Genomic DNA, 21,750 nt, shown 5'->3' on the forward strand with positions numbered 1-21,750 from the left:
GCTTTCATTCCATATTATCATATGAGATTATTTTGAGAGTTATTTCATCAAGCCAAGCTAAAATTTTCAGGATCCAAAAATGTGTAATAAGAATTATTTGTAGTGCAAACTCAAGAACATCCCGCACAGGCTCGTTTAAGGAACTACGGATACTGACTACTACTCCTCAGTAAATTTATATTTTAATGAAATTTGTCATTCTAAAATCTCTCTCTTTCCGAGACTAACAGCCCAGTTCATGAAATCAGTACTAGAAATAGGAATAATCTTCACACAGGTATAAGTCACTTACTTTGGAACAGAAAGGTGTCCGTTATTCAGGACACACATTTTCAGTAACTTTTCATCATCAATAAACATTTTAATTACTAATGTATGTTGATGATGATTATTAGTGTTTTAGGGCGCACAACAACGAGGTTATCAGCGCCCGAATTACTAATGTAGTTTAATAGGAACCTAAATGATATATTGGTGGCCAACTCCATCTACTCCACTGGCCAGTTTCTTAGTAAAAGCAATTGATATGTATATGGTAATAATAACATCAAATAAAGCGGATATTAGTACATCTGATTTCTGTACAGGTTCAACACAGTATTGCGGTTATTGTAAGTAAGTGATGGAAAATTATTTATCTATTTGATGATACATGACTACAATAACCTAACAGTTACCGCAGTATTGAGTATTTTCATATTTTGTGACAAGGAATTTGTTACCTTTAAAATAAAAATTAGTTTAAGATGTTTTTTGGCTTAGTCCACATGCATGAGAATCATTTCACTTGGACTCTCTGGATGGTAAGTTAGCATATTTGGTTTTCTCCTAATCTTTACTGTGTGTTTTTGTTTTCCTGAATTGTTCTGCTTTGTGGAGAATTTCCTCATTATGCATGTATTAGAGGGAAAATTACGTCAAATTTAATCGAATCTCATATCCAGGACAATTAAAATACTCTACTTTTTATGGCATAAACATTCTTCACAAACTCATATGAAAGCGGATTATTAAAAAGAAATGGGAGAGCTGGATTTAACATCCCGTGGCGGCGAGGTGGAAAACTGGAAATTTGTGGTAAGTTCCTATGGGACCAAACTGCTGAGGTCATCGCTCCCTACGCTTACACATTACTTAATCTAACTTAAGCTAACTTACGATAAGGACAAGACAAACACTCATTCCCGAAGGAGGACTCGAACCTCCGACGAGGGGAGCCGCGAGGTGATTAGATGTGGAGCACAAACTCAAAATTGGGAAGAGTGGAGATGGAAACCGGTCGCGCCTTTTCCAAATAATAATCCAGACAATCTAAACATTTACACGCAAAATGCTAGCAACGATGGCAGTATAAGGATTTGAATGCGAGTTCCCTGTGTTACTTGTTTCTTGTTACTGAGGTTTGTATGCGAGGTAAAAAAAACAGTGTTTTGTACAAGGGCAGATACTTCTTCATACTACATGAAAAAAGATAGAAAATCAATTGTAAGTAGGCTGTTTATGTTTTCTTTATGTAAGTAGGCTGTTTATGTTTTCTTTATGTAAGTAGGCTGTTTATGTTTTCTTATTAGCAACGTTACGTAGTACTCTGTATGAAAATCACTGGCTGTGCTGTGTGCAGTCTGTGGCTAGTTTGCATTTTTGTCTGCCATTGTAGTGTTGGGCAGCGGCAGCTGGATGTGACCTACCTACCAATCTTCTTGAAAACGTCGAATGACTCTGCTGTGGGTTTGCTCTGTTGTGGCCCATTCATTACCTGTCAGCATGTCAAGAGTCAGCACTGTCTTTCAGTTGGAAGGACAACACTACTTCTTCAAGACTGCATGGAAATCCACTACTTCCGTGTGCATTGTCTTTTACTGCTCAGACTTTGAAAAAAACCACTGAAATTTTACTGTAATGAACAAACTGGACTGTCTTTATGGACTGTGAGAAAATTTTAGCTTTTGACCAACATTGTATAAATAAGTGTGTGCATTTGATATCTTTGTTATTGTAATTATGAAAAATTTTTTCAAATCATTATTGGCCACTGCCCAAAACAATTTGTAAAATTTTTTGTGGGGAGGATGGGAGCTATGTAAGTAGGCTGTTTATGTTTTCTTTATGTAAATAGGCTGTTTATGTTTTCTTTATGTAAGTAGGCTGTTTATGTTTTCTTATTGGCAACGTTACGTAGCGCTCTGTATGAAAATCACTGGCTGTGCTGTGTGCAGTCTGTGGTTAGTTTGCATTGTTGTTTGCCATTGTAGTGTTGGGCAGCGGCACCTGGATGTGAACAGCGCGTAGCGTTGCGCAGTTGGAGGTGAGCCGCCAGCAGTGGTGGATGTGGGGGGAGAGATGGCGGAGTTTTGAAATTTGTTATACTGGATATTATGAACTGCTATATATATTATGACTATTAAGGTAAATACATTGTTTGTTCTCTATTAAAATCTTTCATTTGGTAACTATCCCTATCAGTAGTTAGTGCCTTCCGTAGTTTGAATCTTTTATTTAGCTGGCAGTAGTGGCGCTCGCTGTATTGCAGTAGTTCGAGTAACGAAGATTTTTGGTGAGGTAAGTTATTTGTGAAACGTATAGGTTAATGTTAGTCAGGGCCATTCTTTTGTAGGGATTTTTGAAAGTCAGATTGCGTTGCGCTAAAAATATTGTGTGTCAGTTTAAGCACGGTCGTGTATAATTGTTCTATGGGGTCGTTCCACAATGAACCACCTTGTAGAGAAGTATGGACTCATGTTTTGTAGACAGGCATCGTAAATGTACCCTCCAGCACTGTCGTACTGTGACTTCAAAAAAAGAAAAAAAGAAAACTAAGCGCGACACTCTGGTCAGTCCACAAGAAAAGGCACCACATAATCTATAATGCCAAGGAGTTCCATTCACAGGTCACAGGAAGAGAAACGGATTTAAAATCATCCATACAATCTAATTTTACATATTCTCTTCCTCATCTCTATCTTTTCGCTCGTCTATCGTCTTGTCTCTCCATCATGGCTGGACGGAAATTTAAGACCTCCATCTTCCATTTGGTTATTATTGCACTACGTCACTCTATGCATCCCCCAAAGTGGTAACTAACGCCACAAGGGTAGGGTATAAATTGCCATCAGCGTGTCCTTCCAAGGCAGTCTCATAACACGTTTTGAGTCGAAGGGAAAAGTAGAGATGAAGTTCCGCGTCTTGGGCCTAGACGGGCCCGTCATCACGACGAACCGCGTCGTCATCCTCTGCCAATGCTGTCACCGGATGCGGTATGGAGAGGCTGTGGTCAGCACACTGGTCTTCCGGTCGTTGATGGCTTTCTTCACCTTGGAGACGCTACCATTCGCTCGAGCATCTCTTCAGTTGGCCTCACGAGACTGAGTGCAACCCACTCCAGCCTTCCCAGCGAAGAAAAATCTCTGGAAATACGGGAATCGATCCAGATCCCCCACATGACAGTCAGTCGCATTGATTACTCAGCTATGGAAATCGTTTAAAATACTGCAATTCTCTTTTCACCAGATGAATTGTGGAAAAAGTCCTTAGTGAGCGATGTACACTCCCTTTTCGTACCGAAAAGCCAGAGAAACTGGTACCCTTGTCTAATATCGTGTACGGCCCCCGTGAGCACGCAGAAATGCCGCAACACGACGTAGCATGGACTTGACTGATGTCTGCAGCAGCGCTGGAGGGAACTGACACTATGAATCCTGCAGGGCTGTCCGTAATCTAGTAAGATTACGAGAGCATGGATATCTCTTCTGAACAGCATGTTGCAAGGCATCCAAGATACGCTCAATAATGTTCATGTCTGGGGAGTTTGGCAGCCAGCGGAAGTGTTTAAACTCAGAAGAGTGTTCCTGGAGCCACTTCGTAACAGTTCTAGAGGCGTGGGGTGTCGCATTACCCTGCTGGAATTGACCACGTCCGTCGGGATGCACAATGGGGATGATTGGATGCAGGTGAACAGACGTGATCCTGTCACCTGTCAGAGTCGTATCTAGACGTATCAGCGGTTCCATATCATTCCAACTGCACACACCCCACACCATTACGAAGCCTCCATCAGCTTGAACAGTCCTCTGCTAACATGGATACATGAGGCTGTCTCCATACCCGTACACGTTCATCCGTTCGATACAATTAGAAATGAGATTCGTCCGACCAGGCAAGATGTTTCTAGTCGTCAACAGTACTATGTCGTTGTTGACGAGTCCAGGCGAGGCCGCAGCGATGTCGTAGATTTAATGTTTTAGCGGATTCCTGATATTCATAGTACTCTCGTGAAATGGTCGTACGGAAAATTCCCCACTTCATGGCTACCTCGGTGATACTGTGTTCCATCGTTCGTGCGCCGACTACAACACCACGTTCCAACTCACTTAAATCTTGATAACCTTTCTTTGCAGCAGCAGTGACCGATCTAACAAGGGCATTAGACACTCGTTGTCGTATGTACGCGTTGCCCACCGCAGTGTTGTATTCTGACTGTTTGCGTATGTCTGTATTTGATTACGCATACCTACAGCAGTATTTTGGGGCTTCAGTGTATAACTGCCACTGCTGTCGAAGCTCTAAAAGAAACGAACTCAAAGGCGTTTGACCGTCCCAAAAAGGAAACCGTGAAATTTATACTCATGTCCCTCTAATTAATGTAACTATGAAAACAGATTGTATGTAATTCAGTGAAGACGTCTTCGCAGTTCACTAGGATAGCTGAATCACAATAGATGGTGAACACATTGAGGTCATAATGTATGTAGTTACGCTTACATGTTCAAGGAAGGAATACCTCTCGCATAGAAACTTTCAGATCATTCCGTTCCTGACCACTTACTCTGAAATTGAAATTCATACAGACGCCCGTAGCAGATTTTGGTTCATAGACGTATCACAAAAATCTATATTCCTTTTGCTAGTGCTGCGTATATATCATTCATTATGTGAGCTACATTACTCACAGGCAATGACAAATAACCAAACCATAATTTTCTTGTAGAGTATCCACTCACTTACAGTCTAAATCTGGCAGGTCACAAGTAGAGGGCATAGTCCCGTAATCCGAACGAGCGAAGCGCAACATTTAAAAATCTCTCTCAGGTAATTGGAGGGGCACTTGTTCGAAAACTGTACGTCTACTCGGTGCACTGCATGTGGTGTAAGACTAGAAGAGATACGAAGGTTGTTTCCACTAGTGTGTTTTAAGTCTATGAAAAGGTGAGCAATTTGTAATTAATTACTAAAATATATGGCTTACGTCGAAAATTCTAAATTAATGAATAAATAAATTCTAAATTAATAAATTCTAAATAAATAAATAAATAAATTCTAAATTAATAAATTCTAAATAAATAAATGAAATGGTTTAAATAGCTCTAAGCACTATGGGACTTAACATCTGAGGTCATCAGTCCCTTAGACGTAGAACTACTTAAACCTAACTAAACTATGGTCATCACACAACCCATGCCCGAGGGATGATTTGAACCTGCGACCGTAGCAGCAGCGCGGTTCAGGACTGAAGCGCATATAACCGCTTGGCCACAGCGTCTGGTTCTAAATTGTATGAAGTTTACGTTTATCAATGACAGAAACTAGTGTAATAGCGAAATTATCTTAAATTTAGAACTGTAGTTGGATACATTTCAGCTTCTTTGCTTCAGTGCTGCTATTTTACTTTCACAAATTACGTCAGAGGTGTTACAACTGTGCACGTCTTCTGGCTCCTGCAGACGGTAACGTTTGTACGTTCTTTAGCTTGCACGCAGTATTACAAAACTGTATATCAAATTCTTTCCACATTACTTTAAAAACTGCATTTTTTAATTCGTACAACTTAAGAGTAGTGTATATTAGAAGTATGTCATCCACATAATTATGAATTTATAGATACTAGTACTAATTTATTTGTATTCAAATTTCTAGAGAGTGAGCCATTTTGCTGAGGCACCATATGCTGTTATAATTACAAAGATAAGCTGAAATAACTTTAAAAGCTTCGACATAGTTGTTTTCCTCATAAACAGGTGATTAGCTAATAACGTATCACCTAATGATGGTACAGAACCTGTATAACATGTTGTAATTACTATTGAAGTGTAGTGTATTCAGTTATTTGTTATTTAAGAACTGAGACAAAATTAAAACTACATAGGAGGAAAAGCGAAATATTGCGTCTGTTAAAACTTCCAGTATCACACTTTTTATCACAGAAGACGGGAAAATTGTAGCCATAATGTGCCAGAACAGAAGATAGCTAACGATACGGATTAGACTCATGTGGTTCAATCAGGTATTAATTTTGATAGTCTGTTCTAACTCAGATGCGTCACTCTGGTGAACATAGTAACTATAAATGTACAGTGACTTGATTAAAGAACATTATTATCAAATCATAATTAAAAAAATATGAATGTAGTTTAGCGAACTGTCATGGTCTCAATACTTCGGTATTTTCAGTATGTTAATCAATCTAGCGCTTTTTATAATGGATCTGGTAATGGTATATGTAATTTAGTATCATTTCATGCTTATTAATGCCGTCATAACGTTATAGTGCAGCGTGCACAGTCTTTGGTGAAATGACTTGCCACCAACTACTTACATATTCAAATATCACCTCTATGTGGAGTAAGTGCCTCGTTACAATTGTGTATGTCGATTTTGCCGGCCGGAGTGGCCGAGCGGTTCTAGGCGCTACGGTCTGGAACCGCACGACCGCTACGGTCGCGGGTTCGAATCCTGCCTCGGGCATGGATGTGTGCGTTGTCCTTAGGTTAGTTAGGTTTAAGTAGTTCTAAGTTCTAGGAGACTGATGACCACTGCAGTTAAGTCCCATAGTGCTCAGAGCCATTTGAACCATTTGTATGTCGATTTTAATTTATTGTCACTTTAACATTTTGGGTATGTAAACTGCGATGAGTTAGGTACATGTCATAGTTTGGCAGTCATACGATTTCTTTACGATGAAAGGAAAATGTTACTGAAAAAATTATATGAACAGTTTTTTACCTTTTGTTCATTGTGCAGAGTTAAAAATCGAATAGACATTTTCGAATCCGGTCTTTTAACCAAATTCAAAGAAAACATGTAGCTGTTTGGGGGATCTTCTTCTCCTATAACATTGATTATACGGCCGTAGACATAATCCATCCACCCATCAGATGTTCATGTTAGGTTTACAGTTCTTGAAATTGATTTCTAGCTAATAGATTCACTGGCCTTTTATATGTGATGGTCTGCACAATTACAGCAATTGACCTTTCGTTCGTATGTTAGTACAGTGTTAACAGATTTTGCTACTTGGACTACGTTCACACGAATTTCTGTACCCTGAACTACTACAACATTTTTTTCTTGTAACAAGATGACCTTACGGACTTCTGTGCACTCTTCCATGTCCTTCGTACTTACAGAATCTGGACATAAAGTTGTGCGACAGTTCTAAAAAAAGTTAAAAAATTGGGGATTAGATTATTTTCAGGCGCTGTCTTCTGAGAAAAGGAGCTGTGAGCGTAGAGAAATAGTCTTACGATTGAGAAGTTGCTGATTTTAATCTCACTAACAGCAATAATTAAATTCCATACTATTAACGAAACGGAATGTTAATTAACAAGTAGTGAATCATAAGTTTTTAATAAATTTGCGAAATGTTTATAATTATCAACTGTGTGAATATGTGAGTATTCACATTAAATTAAGATTTGGTACCAAAAAGCAAAACAACAGATAAAAGAAAATTTTTGTTTCTAGAGATTCATCAGTATTAATGATGTATATAATTCTTGTTAATGAACAGTAAGGCATTTCGCATGCATGTATCAAGCTTTATTTTCATACTATCAGTAGTGTAATAATTATGCGTTTTTATTAATAAATTATTATCAATATTTGTTGTTTAATGTTTCGTTTTCGTAATACATATAGATTTGAAAAGAAAAAAATGTAGTCGGCACTAACGAAACGAACGACCGACTTAATGACTACAAGAATTTTATCCTACATACTCACAAATCAGTTGCCAGAGATTATGTTAGTAAACTAGAAATGTTTTGTTAAAACATCTTCCTCTCCATTAGGCCACCCGGTACAGTAACCGCATATAGAATACTTGAATTAAAACCGTGTTGGTTGTGAGCTATTCCTTCACTAAAAAACGCATTTTGCCTTCGTGGTACATCATCAGAACATCTCAAAATTTTCCTTTTACAGCATTTTAAAATGCACAAAGCGGCTTTTTGAGCTTTGTGCGAAATCGAAGCACGCATCGAATCAGTTGTGTCCGCAAAGACCTTTAACAACGTTTTAAAAATCAAGAACGGCTCTGTGCTAGGCTGAAGGAAACATAGAAGCAGGTAAACCCACAGAGACCTTCATAGAGCCGTACTAGCAGGCCAGAATAGTGCATCGGTAGGACCAAACTCACAAAATAGTGTACACATTTAAATACAATGCACAGAGGTGCCACCCAGATTTCACAGCAAGAATATTAAGCGGGCACATAGGCAAGCAATAGAATGAGGCTTGCATACATTAACTGCAGAGGACACACATAGGTGTCGCTCCTTTCGTGAAATTACGTCAGCATCTCTGTATATTGCATTTAAATGTGTACACTTTTTTTGTAACTGTTGTCCTACCATGATGCATTAGACAGGCGAAGTACCCTCAGAGTTCAAGAAGAATATAATAATTCCAATCCCAAAGAAAGCAGGTGTTGACAAATGTGAAAATTACCGAACTATCAGTTTAATAAGTCACAGCTGCAAAATACTAACGCAAATTATTTACAGCAGAATGGAAAAACTGGTGGAAGCCGACCTCGGCGAAGATCAGTTTGGATTCCGCAGAAATGTTGGAACACGTGAGGCAATACTGACCCTACGACTTATCTTAGAAAATATATTAAGGAAAGTCAAACCTACATTTTTAGCGTTTGTGGACATAGAGAAAGCTTTTGACAATGTTGACTGGAAAACTCTCTTTCAAATTCTAAAGGTGGCAGGGGTAAAATACAGGGGGAGAAAGGCTATTTACAATTTGTACAGAAACCAGATGGCAGTTATAAGAGTCGAGGGACATGAAAGGGAAGCAGTGGTTGGGAAGGGAGTGAGACAGGGCTGTAGCCTGTCCCCGATGTTATTCAATCTGTATATTGAGCAAGCAGTAAAGGAAACAAAAGAAAAATTTGGAGTAGGTATTAAAGTCCATGGAGAAGAAATAAAAACTTTGAGGTTCACCGATGACATTGTAATTCTGTCAGAGACAGCAAAGGACTTGGAAGAGCAGTTTAACGGAATGGACAGTGTCTTGAAAGGAGAATATAAGATGAACATCCACAAAAGCAAAACGAATATAATGGAATGTAGTCAAATTAAATCGCGTGATGCTGAGGGAATTCGATTAGGAAATGAGACACTTAAAGTAGTAAAGGAGTTTAGCTATTTGGGGAGCAAAATAACTGATGATGCTCGAAGTAGAGAGGATGTAAAATGTAGACTGGCAATGGCAAGGAAAGCGTTTCTGAAGAAGAGAAATTTGTTAACATCGAGTATAGATTTAAGTGTCAGGAAGTCGTTTCTGAAAGTATTTGTATGGAGTGTAGCCATGTATGGAAGTGAAACGTGGACGATAAATACTTTGGACAAGAAGAGAATAGAAGCTTTCGAAATGTGGTGCTACAGAAGAATGTTGAAGATTAGATGGGTAAATCACATAACTAATGAGGAGGTACTGAATAGAATTGGGGAAAGGAGGAGTTTGTGGCAAAACTTGACAAGAAGAAAGGACCGGTTGGTAGGACATGTTCTGAGGCATCAAGGGATCACAAATTTAGCGTTGGAGTGCAGCGTGGAGGGTAAAAATCGTAGAGGGAGACCAAGAGATGAATACACTAAGCATATTCAGAAGGATGTAGGGTGCAATAGGTACTGGGAGATGAAGAGGCTTGCACAGGATAGAGTAGCATGGAGAGCTGCATCAAACCAGTCTCAGGACTGAGGACAACAACAACAACATGTCCTACCGTTGCACCATTCTGACCTGATGTCCGACTATTTTAAGATTTTCGTGGGTTCATCTGATTTGCCAGTGCTTCAGTCTAGACGTTTTATGGTTTCTGAAACGTTGCAAACTGAAAATTTTAAGATAACCTGAATATGTCACATGAAGGTGAAACGCGTTATCGATAAATGAATAAATCGCAAACAAGACTGTTTTTAATGCAAATAGGAATGTTTTGTACTTCTAATCTGCTGACCTTGAAAGAGGATTTTTTTTGGAATTATAACGACGCCGAACTGATTGTAGTACATACATGCTCGGGCACGGACTCTCAAATCTGGCAAGTATGAAAAAAAAAAATGTAAGACGGCCGTACCGCAGTATACCCCCGCTGGCATTTGCGTTATCCTAGGCCCTTCCGTGAGGGTCAATACAGTGCCAATCTGGAGCAGGCAGTCAGTGAGACAGCGTGCTGATCTGTGGAGTAGCATATTGACCGGCTAACCTGGCAGAGGGATTTGTGTCGCGCGCTCCGCCGAGCACCCGCTGGGATCATCGACCTCCGAGCGCCTACTGCGCATGCTGGCCCGCCGCTCAGCCGCGCATCTCGTGGTCCACCCGCCAGCACCGAATGGAACGGTGACTGTCGAAATTCCTATTCTATACTGCGCTACATTAGAATGTTTTCTCGATGTAATTATACATTCTTTACGAAGGAAATATTTGGGGATAAACTGGAAGATACATGACGTGGCGAAAAATGGCGTTGTGTATAAGAGGAAATACGCGAAGAATCGGAACTTTGCAAAATTTTTGAAAGACAACACAGCGATCTTTTGTGCTAGCAGACGCGCTCAGTTACAGATCGCTGTTGCAAACATTTTTAAGTGTCATAGAAGGCCTCTAAATACACGGGAAAGCTGAGCTTCACTGACAAAATGTTAGAGGTTGGTCACGGATATTTTACGAGTATTTTGGCGTTACGGACTCGTCGTGTGTGGTGACTCGTTAGCGGATAATAACGTCAAAGTGAGTTATTAGATATATCACCCCAGTTTTCTTGTTCGTGTGAAAATAGAATCACAACAGGTCAGGACAACATTCTACTGATTTGTTATAACAAGTCTACAAGCAGATACAACTAATTTATCTTATTCCTCTCGAATGAATTTCGAGGCGAATGGGAAAGAGTTCCGACTGAATGTCTTGCAACATTATAAGTAAGACAGCAAAGAGGAACCGAAATAAATTTAGTTTTAATAAGAGTTCTGAACGGCATAAGACGTAAATCGAAATTTCCCTATTCTGCTTGTTTGTGTGTAACTACGTTTTGACGTCTAATTCCGAGAGAAGTTTCTGCGAGATGATGGTAGCAAGTTCTACAAGTACATGTAACGAAAAACAGGTATGCATATGCGCCAACTCGGGGGGGGGGGGGGGGAGGGGGGTTGCAGAGAGAGAGAGAGAGAGGGTGTAAATTATGATACGTAAGTGGATATTCCAAAAGTTAACTTTTGTCTTACAACACTTCCTTGCAATGGTGACATCATTTTGACATCACGTGCAATATTGCTGGGCCCACAACAATATTGACAACCGATTCAGCAGGCATCATATCTATTTTGACATATTTAGTTGTTTTGTGTCATAACTAATGGTGTTTGAAGAGAACAGCGTATTGAAAATGTATCACAAACAGGTCACCATTGTCATCAAATATCACTTAATAACGAATCAACCATGTAAGCCTTCAAGGAACACTATCACAATCGAGACTTAAAGCAATTAGTACTTGAACATGCTATAGCGTAATGGATTAGGTAGGGGCTTATGGAATCTAAGGATGTAGGACCGCATTCATAATATACTATTATCTCATTTTGTCATCACATACTGGGCCTTTATTATAAATGTAATACCAGTATTTCTGCAATATTCGATATTGTTTAACATTTTCGTCTGATTAGAAATCGAAAGATGAAATAAATGTTTGGATGTTTATTTCAGAATATGTGGCAATTTCCGAGTGCGTGGCTAGACGGGGACCAAGAGAGGAGCTTAAATTACTGCGAGTGAAACGATGAGTAATAAGCTTCATATTTTTCCTTTACACATATATTTATCGGATAACAATCATCTCGAAAGTCCCCGTGCAAACTTTCGGTCTTCCGGTTGGTGTATTTCTGCCACTAACGACATGTGTAAGCTCTTAGCCATGCTGGAGAGGCCCACATAGAATAAGAACGAAGGTCGATAGCAGGTCCTGCGGTCATTCGTTGATATTGCGCATGACTTCAAAATGACATCACTTTTGCAGGAAATAGTGTGAAATAAGTGTCACTCGCATTTTAAACTTTTCACGAAACAATTTACTACTCATGGAAGTCGTATTGAAACGATTATTATTTGTGAAAAATTAATATTTCATAATATTAAGCGTATCGTGATTACTATTTTGGTCTTCGACCGCTGAAGGACGTTTAGAGCGATTTGTATATATGAACAAGGAAGAATTAATCGGTTATGTTAAAATATCAATCAATTCTCTCAGTAACTACTACTAATGTTTTATGTGAAACTGACAAATTATGACTTAAGTTATTTCTTTACTTAAATGAAAACAATGTACATTTTTGTTTTTCCGATTATTAATGAAAGTCAAAAAACACGTTAACTTTTGTTTTAATGCAGTGGTGCTAGCAAAGTAAAATATTATCCATCCTTTTTCTTAAAGGTCTGGAAGTATTAATTTGCAATTTGTCCCTATTACCAAGGATTCTGGAGTGCGATGTAACGCCGTAAGTATTATTTACGTATAATTTACAAAGAATTTTACTTCTATCAGGTAAATGTAACGTAATTCAGTTTTGATTGCGAAGAATATTATCCGAGATAAAACTCATTCAACCTTCGTGGTCAAACGTACGAAGTAAACTGGCAGCGACTACGGCAACCTTATTGTAAGGATCTAATATATTGAGATTGTGCTTTCATTAGTGATTGTTGATGGGTTCGCAGCTTACGTAGTACAGTATTCAAATTTGAGACACAGCTGACAGTCATTTTATTCAACTTCTGTCCTGAGAACTTAGTTTTCACTTCACGAGTGCAGCGAACATGTACGCATCATACTCTCTAATATATCTTGTATTGACCTGGTTTATACACTGAAGTAACAAAGGTCATGAGATAACGATAAGCACATATACAGGTGGCGGAAGTGTCGCGTAGGCAAGCTATGAAACGGTAGTGCATTGGTGGAGCTGTCATTTTTACTCAGGCGATCCATGTCAAATGTTTCCGATGAGATTATGGCGGCACGAGGAGAATTAACAGATTTTGAAAGAGGAACGGTAGTCGACGCTAGACGCATGGGACATTCCATTTCGGAAATCGTTAGAGGATTCAATATTCCGAGATCCACAGTTCCAAGAGTATGTCGAGAATACGAAATTACCGACATTACCTCTCACTACAGACAAAGCAGTGGCCGAGTGCCTTCACTTAACGACCGAGTGCAGCGGCGTTTGCGTCGTGTTGTCAGTGTTAACACAGAAGAAACACTGGGTGAAATAACCGCAGAAATCTATGTGCAACGTGTGACGAACGTATTCGTTAAGACAGCAGAGCTAAATTTTGTGTCAATGAGCTATGGCAGCAGACGGCTGGCGCCTTTGTTAAGAGTGACATCGCCAGCAGCGCCTCTCCTGGGCACCATGGACCCTAGACGCCTGGTCAGGTGAGTCCCTACTTCAGTTGGTAGGAACTGATGGTAGGTTCGTGCGTGTCGCAGCCTCCACAAACCCATGGGCCAAGTTGCCAAACAAGGCACTGTGCAAGCTAGTGATAACTCCATAATGGTGTGGGTTGGATCTACATGGAATGTACTGGATTCTCTGGTCCAACTGAACCGATCATTAATTGAAAATCGCTATTTTCGGTTTCTTGCAGACCATTTGAAGCTATTCATGGACTTCGAGTTCCCAAACAACAATGCACCATGTAACTGGGGCCGCAATCCTTCGCGACTGGTTTGAAGAACGTTGTTGACAGTTCGAGCGAACGGTTCGACCAACCAGATCATCCGGGACTCGGTTAGGCGCGCGGGCCCCTGATCTAATCCGCCCGGCGGATTAACGTCGAGGGCCGATGTGCCGGCCGGCCTGGATGTGGTTTTTAGGCGGTTTTCCACATCCCGCTAGGTGAGTACCGGGCTGGTCCCCATGTTCCGCCTCAGTTACACGGCCCGTAGACATCTGAACACTTTCGCGCTATTCCATGGATTACACTCGACGCAGACAGTTGTGGTGTACTAATTCCGTCCCGGGGGGTACAGGGTAGCGGCAAGAAGGGCATCTGGCCGCTCCTTAAACATTAACATGCCAAATCCGATTAACGATGCCTGACCCTGCGTAACTGCGGGACGAGGCTCAAGCGATAGATAAATAGATAGAATCGAGAGGTCAGTTCGTGCACAAAATCCTGCACTGGCAGTACTTTCGCAATTATGTACGTCTATAGAGGCAGCATGTCTTAATATTTCCGTAGGGTATTTCCAACGACTTGAGTCCAGGCCACGTCGAGATGTTGCACTGCCTTGGGCAAAAAGAAGTCCGACACAATATTAGGCGATATCCCATGAATTTTGTATCTCAAACGCCCAGTTCTTTTAACACTATTTTCCTTGTCAGAGTGGACGGGCGCCCTAGGTAAAAGCAAGGGCTTGTTAATGAGTAATAATGTATAACTCTTTAGGTGTGTTATGCAGTTGCCTTTTGTTTCTGTGAAAATGCAATCACAATGGTGAAAAGGCCTGTCATATGGAAACACAAAAACGTACAACACATACAGCGCGTAACGAAACGATCCTCGCCCGTTACACGTGAACTTACCACAGGGTGTTTAATCTGTTTCTCAAGCTACGCTAAAATACGTAAAAGAGGCAGAACTATTCCTTTGCAAGACTTATGCAAAATGCCTACCACTACGGTCACGAAAGAGCGTGCACTGTATGTCAACGTACAACAAAGATTCCGGAAAAACAGGAACACAACGGTGCAGTACTGAGGGAGAATATTACTGTGGGAATACACTGGGAATATACACTGCTGTGTACGTTTCCGAACAAGACGCATATCGTGTATCGCCAATATTTGCAATGTTGCACAAATGTTTTCGGCGCAATGCAGATATAAAGATAAATGAGGATATGAAATCAAACAATTTGCACTTTGCCATCGGATGTCATGAGTCCTTCACACCAAAATACTGCCGAGCGGTTTAAGGCGCTTCAGTCCGGAACCGCGCTGCTGCTGCTGTCGCAGGTTCGAATCCTGCCTCGGGCGTGGATGTGAGTGACGTCCTTAGGTTATTTAGCTTTAAGTAGATCTAACTCTAGAGTACTGATGACCTCAGATGTTAAGTCGCATAGTGCTTAGAGCCATTTGAACCATTTGAACCAAAATACTCACAAAATGGCCCTTAATGACCCCTGCAATTTTGTGACTGGAGTTTTGGTTCAGCTTGTGTATTAGTTGTCAGTCTTGTGACACAGGACACAGCAAGTGTCTCCAGCACGTAACGCTGCGTTGTGGCAGTCTATTGCTACTTAATGCGCTCCCAATCTAGCTCTCAGTAAAGAGAATACGAGAACGTTTTAGTTATTACTTTAAAACGGCCTTCAGTGCCGAAAATGGCGTTTTCGTATTTTGGGATTAAAATTTAGTTTTTTGCAAAGGTTATAACCTCGGTGAAATCTTATACTTAACAAGTCCATACATAAAGTAATTCACTGAAGAGGTTTTTGCGGTACTGAATGAAAAGGAAGGTGGCTGCAAACCAATGGATGACATATGCCTTTGTTAGAAGTCTTTCCAACGCTTTACTATTTGGTCGTCCTTTGGTTATTAGAGAAAGTGTGTTCGCAATGTAAATGCTGCCCGTTCATGCGAACAAAGCACCATTCATGGAGTAACTTGACATTAACATTAGAGGTTTAGTACTATCTCGGAGAATCGTCAGAGATAATGTAGCAGTGAAGTGTTTGGGAAAACATTCCGACATTCCTCTGAAATGAGTGAATCGATCAAAAATTATATCAGAATGGCCGAATGAGCATTTAAACCTTCTTCTTTCGGTGTGTTAACCACTGCACACTCTCAATGAACAAAACCCTTTTATTTCTACAGATTTTGGACCAGGTGTTCGATCTCTGTTATCTTTATATTCGTATGATTTTATTCCACGGATACTGCAAAAAGTACATGTGATGGTAGGGACTAAAATTTAATTTTTAATATTATTATTATTCAGCAGATGCCATAAATAACGATTGCTGAGATATTAGTCGTTTCCGTTTAAGACCCATTCGAATACTTCATTTCCACCTTGTGCCATCAGCATCACAACTGTTTTTCACAGAATCAGTTCCTGTAGATAATACTTGCTTGCTCGCGTCTCGTGATCAGTCTGCGTCCACATAATACATCCGCACACCACTGCGCAGGTGCATAGTGGAGAGCGTCCTGCGTCGTTCCTAGACATTTCCTTCCCTGATCAACTCTAATAAAGGAGGAAAAAAAATGATTGCCTGTGAAATAAATAAATAAATCAACGTTCCAGTTTTATTTAACTGGTTGCTCTGGCAAACTGATACGGACTGGAGGAGGCTGGTTACCTTAACATCCAAATCATTCTGAAATTCGCGGTGTGGATAGAATTTTAATTTAATTAACCAGTTATCTATATTTATTCTGCACAAGACACTTCACGGAGTGTGGTGAAGGGTACATCTAGAACTGCTATTGGCTTGTTTCTTTCATGATTGTTGCTTAGGGAAAGCTTCGTTTGAGCTTTAATTTCTGATAGTCTCGTCGTGGTCATTTCATGAGACGCCTGGGGGAAGAAATAACATGTTGCCCGACTCTTCCTGATACGCACGCTCTCGAAATTTTAACAGTAAACCTCGCCGTAATGGAGGTCGCCTCTCTTGTAGCGTTGACTTTGGAGACTATTCAACATCTCCGTAACGTCCTCGAGCTTAATACACGATTCCGTCAGGAAACTCACTGCCCTTCGTTGTATCTTTGACTGACCCAACTTGTTATCTGTTCAAATAAACTGGAATTTGACCAAGACTGGAAATTCTATTATTTATTTTTCAGGCATCTTTTCTGCACATTTCCAGTGCTATTCATATAACGTGTATTAGAGAACCTCAATGATTTTGGTATAAGGTGTGTTAGGGGGCTTTAACACGAGCATTCCAGAAATTTCTGAAGTGTATACTCTCACACATGAATGAGACACATTTAAACTTTGCCCATACGTCACAGATGGATGTTGGCAAGCCACAGCCCCGCTATAACATGACGATGTCGCTCCTCTTACAGGCAGCTTATGGAGCAATTGTGATGTGAATCTTTGACCACTCAGTGCCTCTTCACCATGTTCTGGTCACTGTCTGTCAAAGCTGCTCGTATAAAGAATAGCGCTCAAAACACCATCCAATCTTCATTATATGTGGTTGAGCTAAAGATGCACAATATTATTTTAAAACTATGAAATGTTACGTGCCTGTACCGGAATGCGCGACTTCCTTTCCGTTCACTGCACGTACGGCTAAAACGTTATTGTTCTATTGTGATTTTCATTAGATTTATTGACGTTATACAGCTATCCATCTATCTCATAATCCTCAAGTTGAGAGAAAACGATACCCCATCACATCCAGGACCACATACTCTCAAGTGGGACACTCGCAGAAGAGGAAAATGACAAATCAGAATACAAGCTGTTTCTGCTTGCATCACAATGCTCAGTTTTTGTCAGTACAGAATAATTGAAGCAGTTACCACCGTATGTGGTAAACTGAAATGGTGCAGAAATATGTCGTCTAGAATTGATATTAATAGGGATAGTTTTAATTCAACGAGTACTGATTAACTTAACAACAGAGTGGTTAAAATGTTGTGGTGGATCAGAGATGGTATTCAAGGCATAGATATGGACTGGACACAGACTAATTCCACTGATTGTGGATGCTGAAGTGGATCTATATGGAAACGGATTGTGCAAAAATATAAATAGTTAGTATAAAGAGTATGAAACGATTTTTGTCACTGATTTGTATTTAATTCACACATTTGTGAATTAAACACAAATCTGTGACAAAAATCGTTTCATACTCATATCACTACCTACGAAGACTTTTCCTGCGAAGGAACAGTGGAGGGCGTGGTGGCGCCGGGTGAAAAAGAAGTGCTGGAATGGGCGTTGACTACAAGAGACTCAGATCTGCAACAATGAGCATTTCATTCAATAAATTAAAATGGGAACGTCTGCAAATGTTCCATATAGTCAAAAAATGGATAAATATCTCCATGGACCATGTTTTACGATTCTCTTCCAACCGGAGAGCAGGTCGCCTCTGATACTTTCCTATAAATTTTGCAATTATATGGTCTTCCAAAAACTTAGAATTTGTGGCTTTTCCCAAATATTTGTATTAGTAGATGTGGAGGGATTACAATTGCAATGAAAGTTTTATGCGTTTTGTCTTTTGCGGTTATTTGCAAGTGATATGGTAGCTAAAAATCACTCGAATTAGAGCGAATATACCTGTGGAAGAATCACAATTTTTGCGTAACAACATCTACGTGTAGTTTAACGTTTTTCCCGCCCGTATGACAATTAATGTAAGAAATCTGATTTCTGAAAGTGGCTTGTTCCGTCAGGTACTTGTCTTTAACTTGGAAGTAGTATTGCATATGGCAATGACGTTACGTTACTGAAGATTAAAAGATTTTTCCTAGGGTCTCTGTCTCACAAACTTTTAATCGCACGAGAAAAGTTAAATTCTGGCTAGGTATTTAGTTAAGAAATAAACTTTAATGATGCGTTAGTGTGTGGCTAGTTAAGAAATAATCTTTAACGATGCATTAGTGTGTCGTAACTCATTGTTTTTCATAGTTTCGTATTTATCCGCCGATATCCGGCAGCGAATTTGAATTAAAATGTCTTTCCTTGTTTGGCAATCACATAATGTGTGTACGAGTTTGAGGTTGTGACCCAGGAACGAGGAAATATGAAAGTTTGCGTGTCGCTGTGAGTCGTGCACAGATAGGCAAAGCGGTTACGGTGACCGCTCGCGTAAAGTGGAGTATCCGATTTCGAGTCCCGGTCCAACACAAATTTTCTCCGTCGTCGTTCTCTTATGTAGCTGATGGTTGATCGTATTCTCAGCTGCAAATGCATTTCATTTATATCATTGTTTTCATACGTAGCGCTCAGCGTTTCTCAGGTTACAGGTTTCGGTATATGTACCTAATTTAAAGATAAAAAGGCAATGGAGAGTTGTGTGACGTTGTTGACTCTGAGACCCCAACGGGGTTGTTCAGCAGCCTAATCGGAGAGTGTTCCCTTTCTTCGCGTTCAGAGGCTCCATACCACGCGGTGAGTGAAAGTCGTTTCTTAAGCGTATCTGTTAACTGTTGGTGACTGTAATAAAAGTGTGTGTGTTTGATAGTGTGTTGTGTGGTATTATTTTTGCGTTGCATGATGACGAGGGAAGGGAGAGGCTGTAATATCGTACTGACACACAGCCGACTCTCCTCGAATAGTACCATGGGAACTGCCAACTTAACGTCCCCATCTCCTGGACGCATCGTCATGACATGACCAAACTCAGTGAGTCACTGCAGAGGGATTTGGAATTCAATCCACCACATTGGCGCAGAGTCTGGTGATCAGGAACTTCACGTCAGTAGCTCTCCTCTCCTTGCCGCCCAAATAATGACGTTGAAAATATCTTTTCCTACCAGGATTGGAACCGACTACCTACGAGTTGGCCACCACCGCACAGGTGTGCATTAAGAACTCCGGCTATGAAGACGGTTATTTAATAGTGAATTATGGTAATTATAAACAATTTTTGGTATCACATTGTTGGCGAAAAACCAACTCTGTTCACATACCCTCAAAATTGTCGTTACAAGGTTCCTCCCCATTATTTTCATAACATCCTTCAGTGCAGGCATAGTACTATTGGAACTGTATTTTCTCTTTTTCACGGATGATGCGGTGAAAAACTGATTTTCTGTTTAATTCCTTTTGCATTACAGTTCGTCATAGTGATCCCTACTTATACTTCGAATCTTTCTAAAGGCCAAACTTAACACTGGAAGTGGGTTCGTGCACGTGGACATTTCGCGGACTTTTCACGGACAACATATTTTTTAAATTTTTTTTTTAAAGTGGCATAGGAGTATTCCGATCACATGCTAGTATCCTGAACACTGCCATTGGCGCGCGTAGTTGTTTGGCGCGTCCATTTAAATGGAAACAATAAACTACGTCAAATAGACGTACATTAATTTTTTTCCAAAGTGCGAGAGACTTCTCTTGCAGTGATACCAGTTTATGTAATAAACGATTTGATCTTTCAGCGCCAACCAAATTAAAAATTAAAATTTATAGCTCAGTATGTTGTAACTAAAACTCTGTTGTAGTAAGAAGCTGTTAATATCCGAAATCACATTCGCTGGAAGGATTTTACACGTAAAAAAAAAAAAGATGACCTGTAGACACTTTGTAGGAGAAACAAAACTACGAAACAGCTAAATAATTTTCTCAATTTCATTTGCAGCTTCCGAGAGCTTTTAGCGACGGATCCCTAGCGTGTGATGTGATGTCATACTGTCTTATTCTACAAATTTTAGAATGGAAACAGACCCCTCGAAACCGATTTTAGAGAAATAGTTTTTGTTGCTGTTCCCTGGATGGCTTTCCTCTATAAAATAAATACAACTCTGGACCCAGCCAAGGTATCCATCACGTGGAACAGCATCAAGTCAGCGTATAAACATGCGTTTTCTTTAGGTGTAAGAAAGGAAGTAAATCCCAGTGCCATTTTAAGACACACACACAGGTGCAATTTATTTAAGTGGCAAGAAACTGTATGGAATACAGTTATGTCCCTTTTTTTCTCAGACTTTGAACTGTTCTTTTCCACTGATACTGGATATTTTCTTACGTAAATTCGTGATGCTGCACCAACGAAAGTGGGATTTAAATTTCTCTGCCATGTATGTTGTAAAATAGATAAAAAATTATGCTGTAAGAAATTATTAATATTTGGCATATTTCATGTACAGAAGGCAGTTGTGCTATTGTGGATATTTTTGGTGCTGCTCCAGTAAGAGAGAGAGAGAGAGAGAGAGAGAGAGAGAGTGCGCTTTGAGGATCAACGCCCCCTCCAGCATCCAGCACGGAGTACTCACCACGCGGCGCTCGCAGGCGTTCGCCGAGTGGGGCAGTTGACGCAAGGCGGAGGCGCTGGACACGGGGCGCCGGGCAGCGTCGTCTACGAAAGAGGACGGAAGTGGCGGCGAGCGGAGCTACGAGAGCGGCTGGTGGCAGTGGAAGACCGAGAGCGGGTGGCGGCGGAGGAGGTGCGAACGGTAGGACGGCGGACGCGCGACTGAGGGCGAGCGGGCGCCGGGTCGATAGGCGCGAGGGCGCCGCGACGCCAGCGCCCCTGGCGGCGGCCGGCGCAGTCGCGACGTTTGGCACGGCGCCCGCGCGACCCGGCAGCGGCCGACCGACGCCGCCGTCGATCCACCCCCGCGACGGCGCTGGGTGGGGGGCGGCAAGGGTTGGGGGGGAGGGGAGGGGTCGCGCGTGCCGGAGCGGCGCGAACCCACGCGAAAATCTATAGCGGCGCTCAAGGGGTGACCGTCCCACAGTCGGTATAGTCTCAAACTC

General features: G+C 40.8%; 1 long non-coding RNA gene across 1 annotated transcript in view; it reads right to left on the reverse strand.

Annotated features, from left to right (window-relative positions):
* The window catches only part of LOC126095105 (uncharacterized), a 372,545-nt gene extending 351,098 nt beyond the window's left edge, over positions 1-21,447 (reverse strand). The window contains exon 1 of the long non-coding RNA XR_007521909.1: positions 21,267-21,447. This is a non-coding gene — a long non-coding RNA (uncharacterized LOC126095105). The remainder of the gene's footprint in view (positions 1-21,266) is intronic.
* Positions 21,448-21,750: the final 303 nt, after the last annotated feature.

Source organism: Schistocerca cancellata, chromosome 8, assembly GCF_023864275.1.
Source record: "Schistocerca cancellata isolate TAMUIC-IGC-003103 chromosome 8, iqSchCanc2.1, whole genome shotgun sequence".
NCBI lineage: Eukaryota > Metazoa > Arthropoda > Insecta > Orthoptera > Acrididae > Schistocerca > Schistocerca cancellata.